Source organism: Lithobates pipiens, unplaced genomic scaffold (genome assembly GCF_037356315.1).
Source record: "Lithobates pipiens isolate NorthernLeopardFrog02 unplaced genomic scaffold, aLitPip1_a1.2 Scaffold_18, whole genome shotgun sequence".
In the NCBI taxonomy this organism is placed as follows: Eukaryota; Metazoa; Chordata; class Amphibia; order Anura; family Ranidae; genus Lithobates; species Lithobates pipiens.
The window spans coordinates 154889105-154910051 of NW_027507758.1; positions in this window are offsets into that span (position 1 = coordinate 154889105).

The following is a 20947-nucleotide window of genomic DNA, read 5'->3' on the forward strand; positions in this document are numbered from 1 at the left end:
AGGATTTTAACACTTACACAGGATTTAAAACTTTTTATCCCTTGGATCCTTTAGCATTTGTGCATTGTCCACTGGACAAGTTAAACTTTTATTCAAACTGGAAATTGCAGCATCTACTGCTGGAACTTTCAATTTTTTGGTGAATTTTTCATCCATATGATAGAGAATTGAGAATCTTTTTGGAGGGAGAAAATGCTTATCTGGATGATCCCACTCTGTATAAATAAGCCTCTCTAGTAATGTGTGAACTGGAAACGCAGGCACTGGTTGTGAAGGTTTCAAGGAACCCAAAGAAGAAACCAGACTTTCAGCTGGCTCTGTTAGGGGTAGCATGAAAGTGGAGCGAACCATGTCCATAAGGATTTGTACCTCAGATTGTGATGCTGAAACTTCAACTGTTGTTTCCCCCACAGAGGAGTAATTGGTTTGTTTTTCCCGATCGTTTGAGGGTAATACCTCATCCTTTCCCCACTGTTCCACTGGTAAGGTTTTGGAGTGGGAGATTGGGATCTAGCATGCTTCTTATCCCCTTTAATGGAGGATGGTTACTCTGCTATTATCAAATCTTTACAGAGATCATTTCTCCCATCCTAGCCAAAGGCTTCAGCGTACTACTCGATGGACACTCATTCAGACAAGAAACTGACAGTGATTATCTGCATGATCCCCAAAACCCCATTCTGACGATACCTCCCACACGAACTATCGCCTTATCTCCCTTTTAAACCTTGATATTAAACTCCTAGCCAAAATTCTGGCAACTTAATTAAACAGAATCACCGGCAGTCTTATGCATTGGGATCAGACGGGCTTTATAGCCATTATCATAAACCAGGTGTGACCAGACTGTGTGGATTGCAAAGAGGAAACCAAAACGCATGTAAGTGAATATAAACGTTTATTAAGATTAGTGATATATAAATACACACGGGGCGTGGTTTGGCGCCGAGAGAAGATGGACGCTTGAATTAGAGCCCCCGATCCCAGAGGTCCAGCGAACTTAAGCTAGGTAGCTATTCCGTGACACAAGATGGGGAGTACACTGCCGAATGTCTCAGCGATCCGCTCCGGTTCGCCACGGGATGTAGATCACCCGCCTATCCAGCACATTCCGGACATTTTCCGGTCACGGACCCGGGGAGTGTTTCAGGACGCGCAGGCCGCAGCTCACAAGGCCTCCTCACAAGGCAGAGCGACACCTCGCTCCAGAAGCCGCAGCCCTCAACACCCCCCCTCTGCCTCAGATACACACCAAGCCCTGAGCTTGGCTCAGCACCTATTTCAGAACTGAGAGAAGACTTTCACAGTATGGCCATTAGAGTAGAGGAGGTGGAAGAGACACAGGCCCGCCATCATGCGGCCCTGTGTCAAGTACAACAAATTTCGGAATCGCACGCAATACATCTGCGTGACATGAACCGACACATGGAGGACCTTGATAACCGCGGAAGGAGACGGAATTTGCGGGTAAGAGCACTCCCCGAAGTCATTGACTCCCCACAGCTTGTAAGAGAAATCACAGCCATCTTTAATAGTCTGCTTGACCGACCCCCTGACACACTAATCCAGATGGAACGCGTCCACAGAGCCTTACGCCCTAGAGGCAGAGAGACTGACCCTCCCAGAGATGTCATTTGTTGTCTTTCTGACTTCATTCTCAAAGAAGAAATAATGCGAAAAGCCAGAAACACTGGGAGACTACTACACCGAGGCTCAGAAATAAAGATCTTTCAAAATTTGTCTACAATCACGCTTCAGAGAAGAAGAGAGCTTAAGCCTCTACTAGATGTCTTGAGAGCTAGAGCGATCCCATATAGATGGAAATTCCCGTTCGGTTTATCGGCCTCCGTAAATGGTCACATCTTCAATCTTAAGGTCCCAGAAGACCTGGAGCATTTCTGTACTTCTCTCCACATCCCACTGGTAGAGGTACCGGATTGGTACAGCGACTTCCACATATCTCCTTTGCGTAGAGCAGAATCAATGGATGGAATTGCCGAACCGGGAAATTTCAGCCTGAGTCGCCGCCGCAGACAACACCACCCGTCTTCTCCACCGAGACCAGCGGGAGTGCCGAGGAATACGAGCCCCACAGCATCTCCAGTCCATAGAAGACAGAGGAAGGCGTAGAGCAGAGCGGACTGTATCCTCAACTCAATTTTCGTTGTGATTAAGATAAGTGATATCCCTGAGCCTCAGACCCTTAATATGTCACTTCTTCATGACTTTCTCTGACTCTCTGCCAGATACTCCCCCATTTTTTGGCTCTATCCACAGCCTAACACTTGAGCATGAGTGATGGTTGATTGTGAAACACACTGCAAGACATTACAGTTATTGGCATCTAGACCCTCTATAGCTAATATGCCTCGACAAGCTGTACCGGTCCAGTGGCTTGACTGCACTGACACAGTATTGGGACATCCGACCAGAGTGCAGCATGTATCTTTTAGACAGTTATGATCTTTTATAACTATCTTCATCTCTCTACTTTTATTGAATATGAAGATGGTTGTAAATATTCCTATGATCACATTTTCCCACAATGGTTAGGATTTGGTCATGCTGTTTCTCTTTGATCCCTAGCTCATGAAACACTTACCTTAAATTTGTTCCAGGATCAGAAAATTCTATGCTATGATATTCACTGTTATATGTGATGGTAATGAACGATTATCCTCCCACTGCTATTAATAACCCTACCCCTCATTGAGAGATGACACATAACACACTGTGGTCATTCGTATCTTTACCTATCTTTCTGCTAGTCATCTAGATACTGTTAAGTTTTAGATTTCTGTTTCATAGATATTATCTTGTTAAAGTCGATTGTGATCTGCCTGGCTTCAGATATCCCCCTTGTATCTAGAATGAACAAGTCTCGACATTGTTCACTTGTATTACTTTTGCCCAGCCTGCTATTAACCACAACTTTGCCCGAACAGGTGCAGCCACCCTTTCTTATAGCATGAAACGGTCACCTCCACTGACCACTTGCAATAAGGCCGAGCGGACGCAACCGATCATCATTCCGAGTCGGAATCATAAAGATAGAGATTACCTAAGGCGATGTTTCGGTGGTACATGCCACCCAGTACGCGGGTAGTGTACTGCGGATTCATTCGCACTTTTACAACACTGGTTGCTGTTGCGGCAGCATTTATGTTATACCATGGTTTGAAGGCTTATTTTCCTTCTATTCTTAGGCCGCGTACACACGGGCGGACTGTTCGCCCAACTTTGTCCGCTGAACAGTGTTTCAGCGGACAGTCCGCTCATGTGTGGGCTTCAGCGGACAGTTTCAGCGGACAGTCTGACGAACAAAGTTTTTCTGAATTCCCGTAAGACAGTCCGCTGAAACTTGGTTTGAGCGGACAGTCCGCTCGTGTGTAGGCTTGTTCGACAAACTAGGTCTCGCGCATGCTCAGAAAGAATTTACACGGCGAAGGTTGCATTGCAGTGTATAGGACGTCGTTTTTCTAGTCCCGTCGTACGTGCCGTTCATGTCATCGCGCACGCTTTCAGCGGACTGTTCGTTCATCGTGTGTGGTCAAGTCCGTTCATGCAAATTTTGAGCGGACTGTTTGTCGTACTGTTTGACGAACAAAGTTGGGCGAACAGTCCGCCCGTGTGTACGCGGCCTAACTGTGTTGTTTTTTTTTTCCTCCTATTGAGCTGTTTTTTCTATAGTCATAAACTGGATTCCGATGAATGAATAGGTATCAAGGTTAAACTATTCTTTAATACATTCAGTAAGTTAATATGCTGAGTCATGTCAAAGTCGTTTGTCCTCCGGTAATTGTTTTACGTTTCCATTATCACATTTGTAGCTAGGGGCCTCCATGTTATGATCTACCCACACATTGCCTCCCCCTATTTGTCCTCTTACTCAGAAGAACCGCCATTCACTCTCGGAAGACCACTCTGAAATTGTTAATTCAACCCCTCCCCTTCTTATATCACGCTCATATGAGCCAATAGCCTACCCTGCTCTCCAGCATCTTAGACCTCGCGGGACTCTAGTCTCACTACTCATAGAAATCCTTTTTTTTTCTTGTCCGCCAAACACTCCCACACACAGGGACCTCGAAAGAGAATCGCCTGACCCTTATTGGGTTTAAAAATCGGTATAACTTAATTATAGTTGCCGACCCCAATAATCTTCCTATCCCCCCCAGAGGTGTCCTTTCCATACCTGATTGGATACTCTGCGGGTGGGACTACACCTACCCCACGTCTTTCCTCACCGTTTCCTATTCCCTGATCCTTCTGGTGTCCCTTCCTCCCCTTATTCCCTTTACCTACCCCTCTCCTACTTCATTACCTATATCACACAAATTACAACAGCCTACCACTGGGAACACACAACTTCATGGCTTTCCTAAAATACTAATCATCTACTTACAATGACATCCTCCAAGACCATGACTGTCCCTAAATCTTTAAAACTAATCTCCCTGAAGGCAAAGGGATTGAATCTCCCAGAAAAAACATCTAACATATTAACTAGTCTACGGGGGATGCGAGCGGATGTGATTTTTCTACAGGAGACTCATTTCAGTTCTCAGGCCACACCGAAACTTTCCAATCACTATTAACCGACCAGCTGCCATGCGACTACGCCCAATTCAAAAACGAAAGGGGTGTCTATACTATTATCCAAAACTGTATCTATACATATCACGGACTCACTGAGAGATACCCAAGGCAGATTTATTTTCCTAAAAGGCACATGGCACGGTAAGCCCATAACACTGGCTAATATTTATAGTCCAAACTCAGGTCAAGTTACCTTCTTCCGAGAAACCATTGCCCAACTTACCACATTTCAATCTGGGGTAGTAATCCTGGGTGGAGACTTTAACCTCCCTTTAGAACCACTTCTTGACACCTCAACAGGTACCTCTCATCTACCGTACAGAGCTCTCCGACAGATAAAGTTATCCATACAATCCCTCATGTTGCATGATACCTGGCATACCTTAAATCCCACAGACAAAGATTTCACTTTTTTCTCAGCCCCCCATAATCGATATTCTCGACTCGATTATATCTTTCTTACCCAATCTGACCTCCCCCTTCTTTCTGCAGCCAAAATTTAATCTATGACCATATCTGATCACCATCCAGTATCAATCACATTAACACTCCCAGAAACCCAGGAACGTACACATGTCTGGTCAATTAATCCACACGTCTTAATAGACTCACTGCACGCTACTGAAGTACACCAATGCCTAACAGAGTATTTTGCAAATAACGACACTCCTGACACAACACCCTTGACGCAATGGGCTGCTCATAAATGTGTAGTGAGGGGTAAACTGATCTCCATTTCCGCAAAGATTGCGAAAGAAAAGAAAGCATACCTTTCCGATCTTTTTACTAAACTCAAAAAGCTGGAAATCGTTCATAAACTAACCCTAGCTTCTCAAACTCTCTCGGAAATACAAGAGATTCGCACTTCCATTCAAACAGAACTGAACATAATGGTAAAAAGAAAGTTTCTTCTGACCAAACGACAATTCTACGAATTTGGTAATAAGAGTGGCCGCCTACAGGCTAGAGCCATACAAACCCACAAATCTAAACTGAATGTTCATTGCTTACACTCTTCATCAGGATCTAAACTCACTGATAATAAAGACATTGCGACAGAATTTGAAAACTTCTACTCCAAACTAGGGAAGAGCTTCGTGTTCGAGTCGAACGTACGTTCGACTCGAACATTGGCTGTTCGTCCGTTCGGCGAAATCCGAACACTTTGGTCCGTTCGCGTCAAATTCGCGTGGCGCTCACGGCCCACAATGCACTGCGATGGCGCAGTGCATTGCTGGCTCATGATTGCCCAAGCATGCACTGTGACCCCGCATGCTTGGCCAATCGCAGCGCCAGCAGCGAGGAGAGCCATGATTGGCCACAGGCAGGATGCCTGTGGCCAATCATAGCTCAGGCTGTGTAGTGCACGCCCCACACTATATAAGGCCGCCATTGCGGCGGCCTCGTGTAGTGTGTTGGCGTCTGAAGCAGTGGGTGTTCTGTGTACCTTCAACACAGTACACACCGATCGTTTTCGGCTGATTTTCTATTTTGCTGTTGTGTAGTGGTTATTGTCTGCGTGCCCTGACCGCAGTATACACCACTATATTCACGTCACCTATCGCACCGCTGCTATTTGCAACATATGTCTCAAGCGTATCTCACGTGGCCAAAACATCAGCCGCTTGGGCACCACATGCTTGACCAGACATATGTTGACCTGCCATGCAGCTCGTTGGCAAGCGTACCTCAAAGACCCACACCAAAGAAAAAAGCGGACCTCTCCTTGCTCCTCATCAGCTGGCATCTCCAACCCCACTAGACCTTCAGTCCTCTCTGAAACCTGCTCTGAGAGGAATGAAGGTGTAGAATTAGGTGTGTCACAGCCAAGTGCTTCCGGGAACTCTGCTAGCGGTACACCCACGTCCGATTATAGCAGGCAAATGTCCCTGCCCCAGCTGCTGGACCGGCGGAAGAAGTTCACTCCCAGCCATCCACATGCCCAGCGGTTGAATGCTAGCTTGGCTAAATTGCTAGCACTTCAACTGCTGCCTTTTCAGTTGGTAGACTCGGCCCCCTTCCGTGAGTTTGTACAATGTGCGGTTCCTCAGTGGCAGGTCCCCAAACGCCACTTTTTCTCACGGAAGGCGATTCCGGCTCTCTACCGGCATGTGGAAGGCAATGTCCTTGCCTCGCTGGACAGGGCGGTCAGCGGTAAGGTGCATATTACCGCTGACTCATGGTCCAGCAGGCATGGACAGGGACGTTACCTGTCTTTCACGGCCCATTGGGTCACCCTTCTGGCTGCTGGTAAGGATGCAGGACAAGGTACAGTAGTGTTGGAGGTTGTTCCGCCACCACGCCTCCAAAATGCTACTATTGGTTGTGACACACCTCTCTCCTCCACCCCCTCCTCTTCTTCTTCCTCCATGGCCTCTTCCAGTGCTCTGTCCTCAGAACCAGCGGTGCTCCGTAGGCGTTGCAGGGGCTACGCAAGTACGCAGGCAAAACGATGCCATGCCGTGCTTGCGCTGGTTTGTTTGGGGGACAGGAGCCACACTGGGGCGGATGTTTTGTCAGCTCTGCAGGGGCAGGCCGAGAGGTGGTTGACGCCACGCCAGCTTAAGCCAGGAATGGTGGTTTGCGACAATGGCACCAACCTCCTCTCCGCCCTCCGACAGGGACAACTGACCCATGTTCCCTGTGTAGCTCACGTCCTTAACCTGGTGGTGCAGCGGTTCTTGGGCAGGTACCCCGGCTTACAGGATGTCCTGAAACAGGCCAGGAGAGTCTGTGTGCATTTCCGCCGATCATTTAATGCCTGTGCTCGGCTGGCTGAGCTCCAAAAGGAGTTGAACCTGCCCAAGAACCGCCTTATATGTGACATGCCCACCAGATGGAACTCAACATTGGCCATGCTGCAGTGGCTGCACACGCAGCAGAGGGCCATCAATGAGTACCTGTGCGACTACGGCACCAGGACAGGGCCAGGGGAGCTTGGTTTTTTCTCACCACGCCAGTGGGGCATGATCAGGGATGCATGCACTGTCCTGTCACCGTTTGAGGAGGCCACAAGGATGGTGAGCAGTGACAGTGCATGCATCAGTGACACTGTACCTCTTGTCCACCTCTTGGAGCATACGCTGCGTGGAATAATGGACAGGGCACTTGAGGCAGAACAGAGGCAGGAAGAGGAGGACTTCCTTGCCTCTCAAGGCCCCCTTTATCCAGACAGTGTTCCTGCTGTGCCACCCATCACACAGGAAGAGGGTGAGGAGGAGGAAGAGGAGGAGGAGGATGATTGTGTCAGCATGGAGGTGGAGGCTGGCACTCAGCATCAGCATCAGCAGCAGCAGTCTTATAGGGATGATTTACAGTCCCAAGAAACACGTGGACTTGTACGTGGCTGGGAGGAGGTAGCTGCGGATCATGTTGTCCTTAGTGACCCAGAGGACTCCGGACCGAATGCCTCAGCTAACCTACGCTGCATGGCCTCCCTGATCCTGCAAAGCCTGCGGAAGGATCCTCGTATTCTTCGGATCAAGGAGAGGGACCATTACTGGCTGGCCACTCTCCTTGATCCACGGTACAAGGGTAAGGTTGCCGACCTTATCTTGCCATTGCAGAGGGAGCAGAGGATGAGACATCTCCGGGAGGCCTTGCAGAAAGCTCTGTGCAACGCGTTCCCAGAGACTGGGAGGTCACAAACTCCTGGTCCTGGACAACGTGTTGCTGAGGCATCAGTCAGAAGGTGCGGTGGAGAAGGTGGCCGTCTGACTGATGCTTTCAGACAATTTTTTAGTCCGCAGCCCCAAGGTATGATTGGTTCCAGCACCCATCGCCAGCGTCTAATTTACATGGTGCAGGAATACCTAGGGGCAAGGTCAGACTTGGACACCTTTCCCACTGAAAATCCTCTGGCTTACTGGGTCTTGAGGATGGATCACTGGCCAGAGCTTGCACAGTATGCAATTGAGCTACTGGCCTGTCCTGCATCCAGCGTTCTTTCGGAACGCACCTTCAGTGCTGCTGGTGGCTTCGTTACCGATCACAGGGTGCGCCTGTCCACCGAATCAGTTGATCGACTGACCTTCATCAAGATGAATCAGTCTTGGATCACCCACAGCTACCAAGCACCTGAAGCTGATGTAACCGAATAATTTTTTTTGAAATACCACATCCCTTCAAGACTGCCTATGCTGATGCTGAGTGACTGTCCTGTTATGTTGATTGTCTATCCTTTTCCTCCTCCGCTGATATGTTGGAAGAACATTTATGGTTCTGGGTGATGCCAGCAGCCCAATTTTTCTGCCCCTGTTTAACAGGGGCGTTTAAGTACAATTTTTGATGCAATGCTTTGCAGCAGGGCTAATTCCTGCAATAAAACTAGAGTGTATGGCAGAGGTTGCAGTGTGATGGCACCAGTGCCTAAGGCCCAATTTTTCTGCCCCTGTTTAACAGGGGCGTTTAAGTACAATTTTTGATGCAATGCTTTGCAGCAGGGCTAATTCCTGCAATAAAACTAGAGTATATGGCAGAGGTTGCAGTGTGATGGCACCAGTGCCTAAGGCCCAATTTTTCTGCCCCTGTTTAACAGGGGCGTTTAAGTACAATTTAAGATGCAATGCTTTGCAGCAGGGCTAATTCCTGCAATAAAACTACAGTATATGGCAGAGGTTGCAGTGTGATGGCACCAGTGCCTAAGGCCCAATTTTTCTGCCCCTGTTTAACAGGGGCGTTTAAGTACAATTTTTGATGCAATGCTTTGCAGCAGGGCTAATTCCTGCAATAAAACTAGAGTATATGGCAGAGGTTGCAGTGTGATGGCACCAGTGCCTAAGGCCCAATTTTTCTGCCCCTGTTTAACAGGGGCGTTTAAGTAAAATTTTTGATGCAATGCTTTGCAGCAGGGCTAATTCCTGCAATAAAACTACAGTATATGGCAGAGGTTGCAGTGTGATGGCACCAGTGCCTAAGGCCCAATTTTTCTGCCCCTGTTTAACAGGGGCGTTTAAGTACAATTTTTGATGCAATGCTTTGCAGCAGGGCTAATTCCTGCAATAAAACTAGAGTATATGGCAGAGGTTGCAGTGTGATGGCACCAGTGCCTAAGGCCCAATTTTTCTGCCCCTGTTTAACAGGGGCGTTTAAGTACAATTTTTGATGCAATGCTTTGCAGCAGGGCTAATTCCTGCAATAAAACTAGAGTATATGGCAGAGGTTGCAGTGTGATGGCACCAGTGCCTAAGGCCCAATTTTTCTGCCCCTGTTTAACAGGGGCGTTTAAGTACAATTTTTGATGCAATGCTTTGCAGCAGGGCTAATTCCTGCAATAAAACTAGAGTGTATGGCAGAGGTTGCAGTGTGATGGCACCAGTGCCTAAGGCCCAATTTTTCTGCCCCTGTTTAACAGGAGCGTTTAAGTAAAATTTTTGATGCAATGCTTTGCAGCAGGGCTAATTCCTGCAATAAAACTAGAGTATATGGCAGAGGTTGCAGTGTGATGGCACCAGTGCCTAAGGCCCAATTTTTCTGCCCCTGTTTAACAGGGACATGTAATTACAATTCTTGATATAATATTTCACAGGAGGGCCCCTTCCTGTGCCCACCCAGAGTAACGGTGAGGACTTATAGTGTTGTGGCACCAGCACCACAACCACCAAAGGTAAATTTTTCTACCACTGTTCAACAATGGCATGTAATTACAATTCTTGATATAATCGTTCACAGCAGGGCGCTCCAGCGCCCACCAAGAGTCACTTTGAGGGCTTACAATGTTGTTGCAAAACCAACACCTTGTTCCGCCATTTCTGCAGAGCATATAGGGCAGGCCCCTACTTTCAAACATCCAATTTACAAACATCTCCTACTTGCAAACGGAAGGAGACAACAGCAAGTGAGATGAAAAAAGATGGACGACAAAACAAATTATACAGGGGTGATAACCCTTCCCTATGTTTTCCAAAAAGCTTAAAAATAGTTTTTTTGACTGGAGCTACACTTTAAAAATGTACCAGTTGAAAATTACGAACAGATTCAACTTAACACAACAAACCTTCACAGTCCCTGTCTTGTTTGCACCGCCTGTATACTGCTGTTCTGAGTATATAGGGCCTGGGGGCCACACGCATTTCCTTTTTTTTAATATGGGTACGGGGTTCCCCTTAATATGCGTACGAAACCCAAAGGGGCTGGTAATGGGCAGGGAGGGCTACCCATGCCATTTTTCTGAATGATTTTCAACCATATTGCAGGAACCAGATATAACATTAAAACCGCAAGCAGTTTTAAATGGTGTTATTTAATGTCATTTTGTGCAGGGACTGTTCTAAACACGGGAAACACGTGGCACTTCACAGGCATACTACAGACACCCCCCAGGCACCATATTTAACCACTTTCAGACCGGACCATTTTGCTGGTAAATGACCAGAGGTCTTTTTACACTTTGGCACTGCGCTGCTTTAACTGGTAATTGCGCGGTCATGCAATGTTGTACCCAAACAAAATTTGCGTCCTTTTCTTCCCACAAATAGAGCTTTCTTTTGATGGTATTTGATTGCCTCTGCGATTTTTATTTTTTGCGATATAAACGTAAAAAGACCGCAAATTTTGAAAAAAAATGATATTTTCTACTTTTTGTTATTAGAAAAATCCAATAAACTCAATTTTAGTCATACATTTAGGCCAAAATGTATTCAGCCACATGTCTTTGGTAAAAAAAAAGTCAATAATTGTATATTTATTGGTTTGCGCAAAAGTTGTCACATCTACAAACTAAGGTACGTTTTCTGGAATTTACGCAGCTTTTAGTTTACGACTGCCTATCTCATTTCTTGAGGTGCTAAAATGGCAGGGCAGTACAAAACCCCCCCAAATGACCCCATTTTGGAAAGTAGACCCCCTAAGGAAATTGATAAGAGGCATGTTGAGCCCATTGAATATTTTATTTTTTTGCCTCAAGCGATTGAATAATGACAAAAAAAAAATTTTTTTTTTTTTTTTACACAAAGTTGTCACTAAATGATATATTGCTCACACATGCTATGGGCGTATGTGAAATGACACCCCAAAATAAATTCTGCTGCTTCTCCTGAGTACGGGGATACCACATATGTGGGACTTTTTGGGAGCCTAGCCGCGTACGGGGCCCCGAAAACCAAGCACCGCCTTCAGGCTTTCTAAGGGCGTACATTTTTGAGTTCACTTCTCACTACCTATTACAGTTTTGAAGGCCATAAAATGCCAAGATGGCACAAAACCCCCACAAATGACCCCATTTTAGAAAGTAGACACCCCAAGCTATTTGCTGAGAGGCATGTTGAGTTCATGGAATATTTTATATTTTGCCACAAGTTGCGGGAAAATTACAAACTTTTTTTTTTTTTTTTTTTTTTTCACAAAGTTGTCACTAAATGATATATTGCTCACACATGCCATGGGCATATGTGAAATGACACCCCAAAATAAATTCTGCTGCTTCTCCTGAGTACGGGGATACCACATATGTGGGACTTTTTGGGAGCCTAGCCGCGTACGGGGCCCCGAAAACCAAGCACCGCCTTCAGGCTTTCTAAGGGCGTAAATTTTTGAGTTCACTTCTCACTACCTATTACAGTTTTGAAGGCCATAAAATGCCAAGATGGCACAAAACCCCCACAAATGACCCCATTTTAGAAAGTAGACACCCCAAGCTATTTGCTGAGAGGCATGTTGAGTCCATGGAATATTTTATATTTTGCCACAAGTTGCGGGAAAATTACAAACTTTTTTTTTTTTTTTTTTTTTTTCACAAAGTTGTCACTAAATGATATATTGCTCACGCATGCCATGGGCATATGTGAAATGACACCCCAAAATAAATTCTGCTGCTTCTCCAGAGTACGGGGATACCACATATGTGGGACTTTTTGGGAGCCTAGCCGCGTACGGGGCCCCGAAAACCAAGCACCGCCTTCAGGCTTTCTAAGGGCAATACAGTTTTGAAGGCCATAAAATGCCAAGATGGCACAAACCCCCCCCAAATGACCCCATTTTGGAAAGTAGACACCCCTAAATTTAGGGGTACACTAGTGAGACTAGGTAATAAATGGCGGGTGCCCTGAAACTATAAAAAAAATAACTAACCAATCAGCGTCACCTGTAACAGTTATATGGTGATCACTGGTGAAAGGGTTAACTAGGGGGCAATCAGGGGGCTTTATGCGGTAGTATATGGGGGTCCCTGGCGCTATAAAAAGCTGCGGCGAACCTAAATACCTACCTGCCTAACTAGCGTCACCTGTGACACTAATACAGCGATCAGAAAAACGATCGCTTATTAGGCTGGGTTCACACTGGAGCGATGCGGGAACGCCACGAATGCGCGGCGGGTTCCCGCATCGCATGCCTCCCGGCGGCAGTTCACACTGCCCTATGCGAACTGCTGGGAGTGTCAGTGAAATGTTACTGACACCCCCAGATCAGTTCGCATATCGCAGTGCGATCTGCAAACTCGGATCGCATGGTGTGAACACCCATGCGATCCGATTCTGCTGCGGGCCAAAAAAAGGGTCCCGTGCGAATTTGCGGCGGGTGCGGCGGGTGTGGCGGGTGCGGCGAATGGCTGAACTCGAATCGCACAGAGATCGGATGTGATTTGCACTGCAGTGCGGTGCGAATCACATCCGTTCTCAAACCGCTGCAATGTGAACCCAGCCTTAGTGACACTGGCGACGGGGGGTGATCACGGGGTTAAACCTTTATTGGGGGGGTTAGGGGGGTACCTTAGAACTAAAGGGGGCTAACCCTAACTGCCCTAACAGTTATTAGTCACAAATGACACCCGCCGGGTGATCAGGGGGTTAAACCTTTATTAGGTAATAAATGGCGGGTGCCCTGAAACTATAAAAAAATAACTAACCAACCAGCGTCACCTGTAACAGTTATATGGTGATCACAGGTGAAAGGGTTAACTAGGGGGCAATCAGGGGGCTTTATGCGGTAGTATATGGGGGTCCCTGGCGCTATAAAAAGCTGCGGCGAACCTAAATACCTACCTGCCTAACTAGCGTCACCTGTGACACTAATACGGCGATCAGAAAAATGATCGCTTATTAGGCTGGGTTCACACTGGAGCGATGCGGAAACGCCACGAATGCGCGGCGGGTTCCCGCATCGCATGCCTCCCGGCGGCAGTTCACACTGCCCTATGCGAACTGCTGGGAGTGTCAGTGAAATGTTACTGACACCCCCAGATCAGTTCGCATATCGCAGTGCGATCTGCAAACTCGGATCGCATGGTGTGAACACCCATGCGATCCGATTCTGCTGCGGGCCAAAAAAAGGGTCCCGTGCGAATTTGCGGCGGGTGCGGCGGGTGTGGCGGGTGCGGCGGGTGCGGCGAATGGCTGAACTCGAATCGCACAGAGATCGGATGTGATTTGCACTGCAGTGCGGTGCGAATCACATTCGTTCTCATAAACCGCTGCAATGTGAACCCAGCCTTAGTGACACTGGCGACGGGGGGTGATCACGGGGTTAAACCTTTATTGGGGGGGTTAGGGGGGTACATTAGAACTAAAGGGGGCTAACTCTAACTGCCCTAACAGTTATTACAGTCACAAATGACACCAATGCAAAAAAAAAAAAAAAAAAAAAAAAAATGACATTGGTGTCACTGTGACTGGGGGGCAGGGGTAATTGGGGGGGTGATCGGGGGGTAAAGGGGGGGTGTGAGTGTGCCTGGCATGTTCTACTGTGTGTGTAGAGTGTTGGTGCAACTTACTGATCCGCTCTCCTCCGTGTCGGAACGAAAAATACCGACACGGAGGAGAGAATACATCACTTCCTCTCCTGTGTTTACATTACAGGAGAGGAAGTGATGTCACCGGGGATTTCTATTCGTCGGGAGCGATCGCGAGGGGGTGGCCATGAATGAATGGCCGTCCCCTCGTCCGGGATCGCTCCCGTACGAATACCGACCGCCGCAGGCACCGGGCGGGGGCCCGATCGGGCCCCCGACCCGCGGGAGGCAAGGGACGTACATGTATGTCCTTATGCCTGCCCGTGCCATTGTACCGACGTACATCGGCGTGCGGCGGTCGGCAACTGGTTAAAGGAATATTTCACTTTTTTTTTTTCACTTTAATCGTCATTAAAATCAGTGCTCCCGCCAAAACGGTAGTTTTTAAAACTTTTTTTTGCAGTGACCCATGTCCCCTGAGGCAGGAGGCAGGTCGCCAAACCCTTTTTAGGACAGTATCTTGCATATTAGCCGTTAAAATTAGCACTTTCCAATTCGAACGTTCGAGTCCCATAGACTTCAATGGGGTTCTAACGTTCGTACCGAACGCGGGGGTCGTTCGCAAGTTCTGGTGCGAACCGAACCGGGGGTTGTTCGGCTCATCCCTAATTAAGATATATGAACTGTTTCTTCACCAAGAATAGGAGTTTTCGCATTATTTTATTTAATTTTTGATTTTTCACATAGACCGGTTGCACTGTGATATTTATCATTGTATGGAATATAGGGATTGTATAATAATTTTTTTTTATGTAATGATTCAAAGACACACAGCGCTGCACTATAAGGAAATTATCAAAACAATCTATATATGACCTTGAAGGAGATCCTTGTTTTCTCTGTGGGACTTAGGCTTGGATCTGAGAGCACCCTTTGCTCCAATGGTTTAATTTCTATTGAAGTACCTCACAGTAAAACGAATTCTTCTGACAGCAACTACTTCAGACAGAAGGAGGTTGAAGATTGCAACACTTTCCTGCAAGGGCCCTTTGGTGTCTTTTCTTTTTTGTACCAGAAATAAGAATACTACAAGAGTCACTGTGTGCACAGCAGGAAGACTTCAGTTCCTTATACATGGTCAAGTTACTAAAGGTGTACTTGGTCAAAAGAGAAAAGTGGACAATCTTTTCATTTAGTCATCAGGTCCCCAAGAGTCATCCACTTTTGGGTTAGCAGAGAAATTAGATTGGCATGCAGGAAGTAGGCCTCTCTGCTCTAAAACAGTTGCAAACTTATTTGGCAAGAGGAGTGGCAGACTTGGGGGGAGTTATGTCAGGATTTCTTGGAAGATATATGCAAGAGGGCTAGCTCTACCTTCTTGTGCGGCCTTCATTCAACCTTACAAACTAGATGTGTAATCAGCAAGTTTAGGAAAAGAGATAAATTATTTTTGGCTTTAGCAGCTTTTCTTTGATTGTTAGTGTCTCTTTTCATTTGTTTTCTCCCACCCATTTATTCAGCTATGGTATATCCTGTTGTGTGCTGATGTAAGGTGGGCCAGGAAAACAAAAAATCGTTTTCAAATACTTACTGTAATTAAGTATTGGGCCATTAGGCCAGGAAAACTGAAAATTGTTATCAAATACTTACTGTAATTTTCCTTTCCTGACACATCCTCACATCAGCACAGGACTTCTTCCCTCGTAGCCTGTCGCAAGCTAGGTTATCTAAAACGTTAGTTGGGGGAGGGGCTGTCTTTTATTTAGCTAGAAACAGGTGGTCCTGTGGGGCTCCAGAGGAGTTGTTAATCCATTTTTTGCTGACATGAGAATGGGCCAAGAAAGGAAAATGACAGTAAGTATTTGATAACAATTTTCCATTATCTATAGCAGTTTACTAGCTTACCGATCTTGTGGCTGTATTCGTTTCCCTTTTTAGGCCTTTTGCTTTTATTTGCACCTAGTGATCCTACCAGTAACACTCTTCATGTTCTACAGTAAAAAACAGTCACCTATTGTACCATTTTCATGGAGGATCAGCATTCTCACCCTAGACTGCTTTCCTGATTTCAAATACAGATTCTTTTCCTCTCCTCATTTCTATTTCTCCTCATTTTTCATTTTTACCCCCATCAAATCATTCCCTGCGTCTATTACCTTTTTTACCACCACCCCCTCCCTTTAGAATTTAAGCTCTACAAGCAGGGCCCTCCTGTCCCTTCTGTATTGAACTGTACTGTAATTGTGCTGTCCCCCCTCTACATTGTAAAGCACTGAGTAAACTGTTGGCACTATGTAAATCGCGTATAATAATAATAATACTATTACATAGTGAGGGCATGTTTTGTAGGTCAGAAAACACATAGTAGGAAGCAGATTAAGTTGCTTAAGATATCAGTTCAATGCACAGAAAGGTTCAGAGATGACAACAGAGGTAATTGATATTTACTAAATAATAATTTCAAATTGGAGATAGAGTGCTTTAAATAGATTGTAAGGGGGTAGGCATATGGATGGGAGTGGGGACTTGTAATTCTGAAGATTTGACATTGTTTATCACTAGGGATGAGCTTCGTGTTCGAGTCGAACATACGTTCGACTCGAACATTGGCTGTTCGTCCGTTCGGCGAAGTCCGAACATTTTGGTCCGTTCGCGTCAAGTTCGTGTGGCGCTCACGGCCCACAATGCACTGCGATGGCGCAGTGCATTGCTGGCTCATGATTGGCCAAGCATGCACTGTGACCCCGCATGCTTGGCCAATCACAGAGCCAGCAGAGAGGAGAGCCATGATTGGCCACAGGCAGGATGCCTGTGGCCAATCATAGCTTAGGCTGTGTAGTGCACGCCCCACACTATATAAGGCTGCCAGCGCGGCGGCCTTGTGTAGTGTGTTGGCGTCTGAAGCAGTGGGTGTTCTGTGTACCTTCAACACAGTACACACCGATCGTTTTCGGCCGATTTTCTATCTTGCTGTTGTGTAGTGGTTATTGTCTGCGTGCCCTGACCGCAGTATACACCGCTATATTCACCTCACCTATATAGCTAGTGATCTATCTTTTATAATAGAGCTTGCAGTCAGTAGTGTTAGGAGATAGTGCGTGCTGTCTGCGTGCTCTGTACCCAGTACATACCGCTATATCCACCTACATAGCTGTTCTCTATTTGAGCCCACTTGCCATCTGCAGGAGTTATTGGAAGTTGTGTGTGCCTCCAGCACAGCACAGTATACATCTGTATATACCCCTTTATCTCTGGTGTTCTATAATAAAGGCATCTGCAGGAGTTAGTGCGTGTTCTGTGTACCTTCAACACAGTACACACCGATCGTTTTCGGACGATTTTCGATCTTGCTGTTGTGTAGTGGTTATTGTCTGCGTGCCCTGACCGCAGTATACACCGCTATATTCACCTCACCTATATAGCTAGTGATCTATCTTTTATAATAGAGCTTGCAGTCAGTAGTGTTAGGAGATAGTGCGTGCTGTCTGCGTGCTCTGTACCCAGTACATACCGCTATATCCACCTACATAGCTGTTCTCTATTTGAGCCCACTTGCCATCTGCAGGAGTTATTGGAAGTTGTGTGTGCCTCCAGCACAGCACAGTATACATCTGTATATACCCCTTTATCTCTGGTGTTCTATAATAAAGGCATCTGCAGGAGTTAGTGCGTGTTCTGTGTACCTTCAACACAGTACACACCGATCGTTTTCGGACGATTTTCGATCTTGCTGTTGTGTAGTGGTTATTGTCTGCGTGCCCTGACCGCAGTATACACCGCTATATTCACCTCACCTATATAGCTAGTGATCTATCTTTTATAATAGAGCTTGCAGTCAGTAGTGTTAGGAGCTAGTGCGTGCTGTCTGCGTGCTCTGTACCCAGTACATACCGCTATATCCACCTACATAGCTGTTCTCTATTTGAGCCCACTTGCCATCTGCAGGAGTTATTGGAAGCTGTGTGTGCCTCCAGCACAGCACAGTATACATCTGTATATACCCCATTTATCTCTGGTGTTCTATAATAAAGGCATCTGCAGGAGTTAGTGGGTGTTGTGTGCCTCTAGCACAATATACACTACCCAACTGCTTTTTTACCCAACTCCCTTCAGGCCATTACCATGTCTGGAAGGCCAGCAAGGAGAGGCAGACAGGCGCGAGCCGATAAAAGAGGGCAAGCAGGCTCTGTGTCTAGAGACAACAGTGCTGGTCGTGGACGCGGTGCATTGTCATCAGCACGTGGCCATGGGACACGCTTGTCCTTCTTTTCGGCAGCTGGACATGTTGAGCCGCAACATGCCAACGACTTGGTAGAGTGGATGACCAAGCCCTCTTCATCCTCCTCATCCTCTCTCACCCAGGCTCAGGGTACTAGCAAAGCAGCTGCCAACGCATCGTCTTCCCTCCTCTCAATGTCATCATCAGTGACTCCTTCCCTAGACCCACCACGTCCTCCTGAGGAGTCTCCTGAACTCTTTGAGCACAGTGTTGGGTACATGCTCCAGGAGGATGCCCTGGATATTGTGGGCTCTGATGATGACACTCAGCTAGAGGAAGGCAGTAGCATGAGCGCAGAGAGAGGGGATGCTCAAGAAGGACAGCAATCTGGAAGTCATGTTCCACAAGCTGCAGCATACTGCCAGGTTTGCTACAGCGATGAAGAGGGAGGGGATGATGAGGGCACTGACTCCACGTGGGTACCTGGAAGGAGGGAGGAGGAGGAGGAGGAGGAGGAGGAGGCACATGTCCAACGAGGCAGGATGCCCTCCGGGGGCCAGCTTAGGGGCAGCACACCGACTGAATCACACCGCAGAGCTCCGCCTGTGCAGAGCGCTGCCTCTGCGCGTTATTCTAAAAGTTCTTTGGTGTGGGCCTTTTTTGAGACGAGTGCATCAGATTGCACCACTGCTATTTGCAACATATGTCTCAAGCGTATCTCACGTGGCCAAAACATCAGCCGCTTGGGCACCACATGCTTGACCAGACATATATTGACCTGCCATGCAGCTCGTTGGCAAGCGTACCTCAAAGACCCACACCAAAGAACAAAGCGGACCTCTCCTTGCTCCTCATCAGCTGGCATCTCCAACCCCACTAGACCTTCAGTCCTCTCTGAAACCTGCTCTGAGAGGAATGAAGGTGTAGAATTAGGTGTGTCACAGCCAAGTGCTTCCGGGAACTCTGCTAGCGGTACACCCACGTCCGATTATAGCAGGCCAATGTCCCTACCCCAGCTGCTGGACCGGCGAAAGAAGTTCACTCCCAGCCATCCACATGCCCAGCGGTTGAATGCTAGCTTGGCTAAATTGCTAGCACTTCAACTGCTGCCTTTTCAGTTGGTAGACTCGGCCCCCTTCCGTGAGTTTGTACAATGTGCGGTTCCTCAGTGGCAGGTCCCCAAACGCCAATTTTTCGGCAAATTTTCCGGCTCTCTACCGGCATGTGGAAGGCAATGTGCTTGCCTCGCTGGACAGGGCGGTCAGCGGTAAGGTGCATATTACCGCTGACTCATGGTCTAGCAGGCATGGACAGGGACGTTACCTGTCTTTCACGGCCCATTGGGTCACTCTTCTGGCAGCTGGGAAGGATGCAGGACAAGGTGCAGTAGTGTTGGAGGTTGTTCCGCCACCACGCCCCCAAAATGCTACTATTGGTTGTGACACACCTCTCTCCTCCACCCCCTCCTCTTCTTCTTCCTCCATGACCTCTTCCAGTGCTCTGTCCTCAGAACCAGCGGTGCTCCGTAGGCGTTCCAGGGGCTACGCAAGTACGCAGGCAAAACGATGCCATGCCGTGCTTGCGCTGGTTTGTTTGGGGGACAGGAGCCACACTGGGGCGGATGTTTTGTCAGCTCTGCAGGGGCAGGCCGAGAGGTGGTTGACACCACGCCAGCTTAAGCCAGGAATGGTGGTTTGCGACAATGGCACCAACCTCCTCTCCGCCCTCCGACAGGGACAACTGACCCATGTTCCCTGTGTAGCTCACGTCCTTAACCTGGTGGTGCAGCGGTTCTTGGGCAGGTACCCCGGCTTACAGGATGTCCTGAAGCAGGCCAGGAAAGTCTGTGTGCATTTCCGCCGATCATTTAATGCCTGTGCTCGGCTGGCTGAGCTCCAAAAGGAGTTGAACCTGCCCAAGAACCGCCTTATATGTGACATGCCCACCAGATGGAACTCAACATTGGCCATGCTGCAGTGGCTGCACATGCAGCAGAGGGCCATCAATGAGTACCTGTGCGACTACGGCACCAGGACAGGGTCAGGGGAGCTCTGTTTTTTCTCACCACGCCAGTGGGGCATGATCAGGGATGCATGCACTGTCCTGTCACCGTTTGAGGAGGCCACAAGGATGGTGAGCAGTGACAGTGCATGCATCAGTGACACTGTACCTCTTGTCCACCTCTTGGAGCATACGCTGCGTGGAATAATGGACAGGGCACTTGAGGCAGAACAGAGGCAGGAAGAGGAGGACTTCCTTGCCTCTCAAGGCCCCCTTTATCCAGACAGTGTTCCTGCTGTGCCAACCATCACACAGGAAGAGGATGAGGAGGAGGAAGAGGAGGAGGAGGATGATTGTGTCAGCATGGAGGTGGAGGCTGGCACTCAGCATCAGCATCAGCAGCAGCAGCAGCAGCAGCAGTCTTGTAGGGATGATTTACAGTCCCAAGAAACACGTGGACTTGT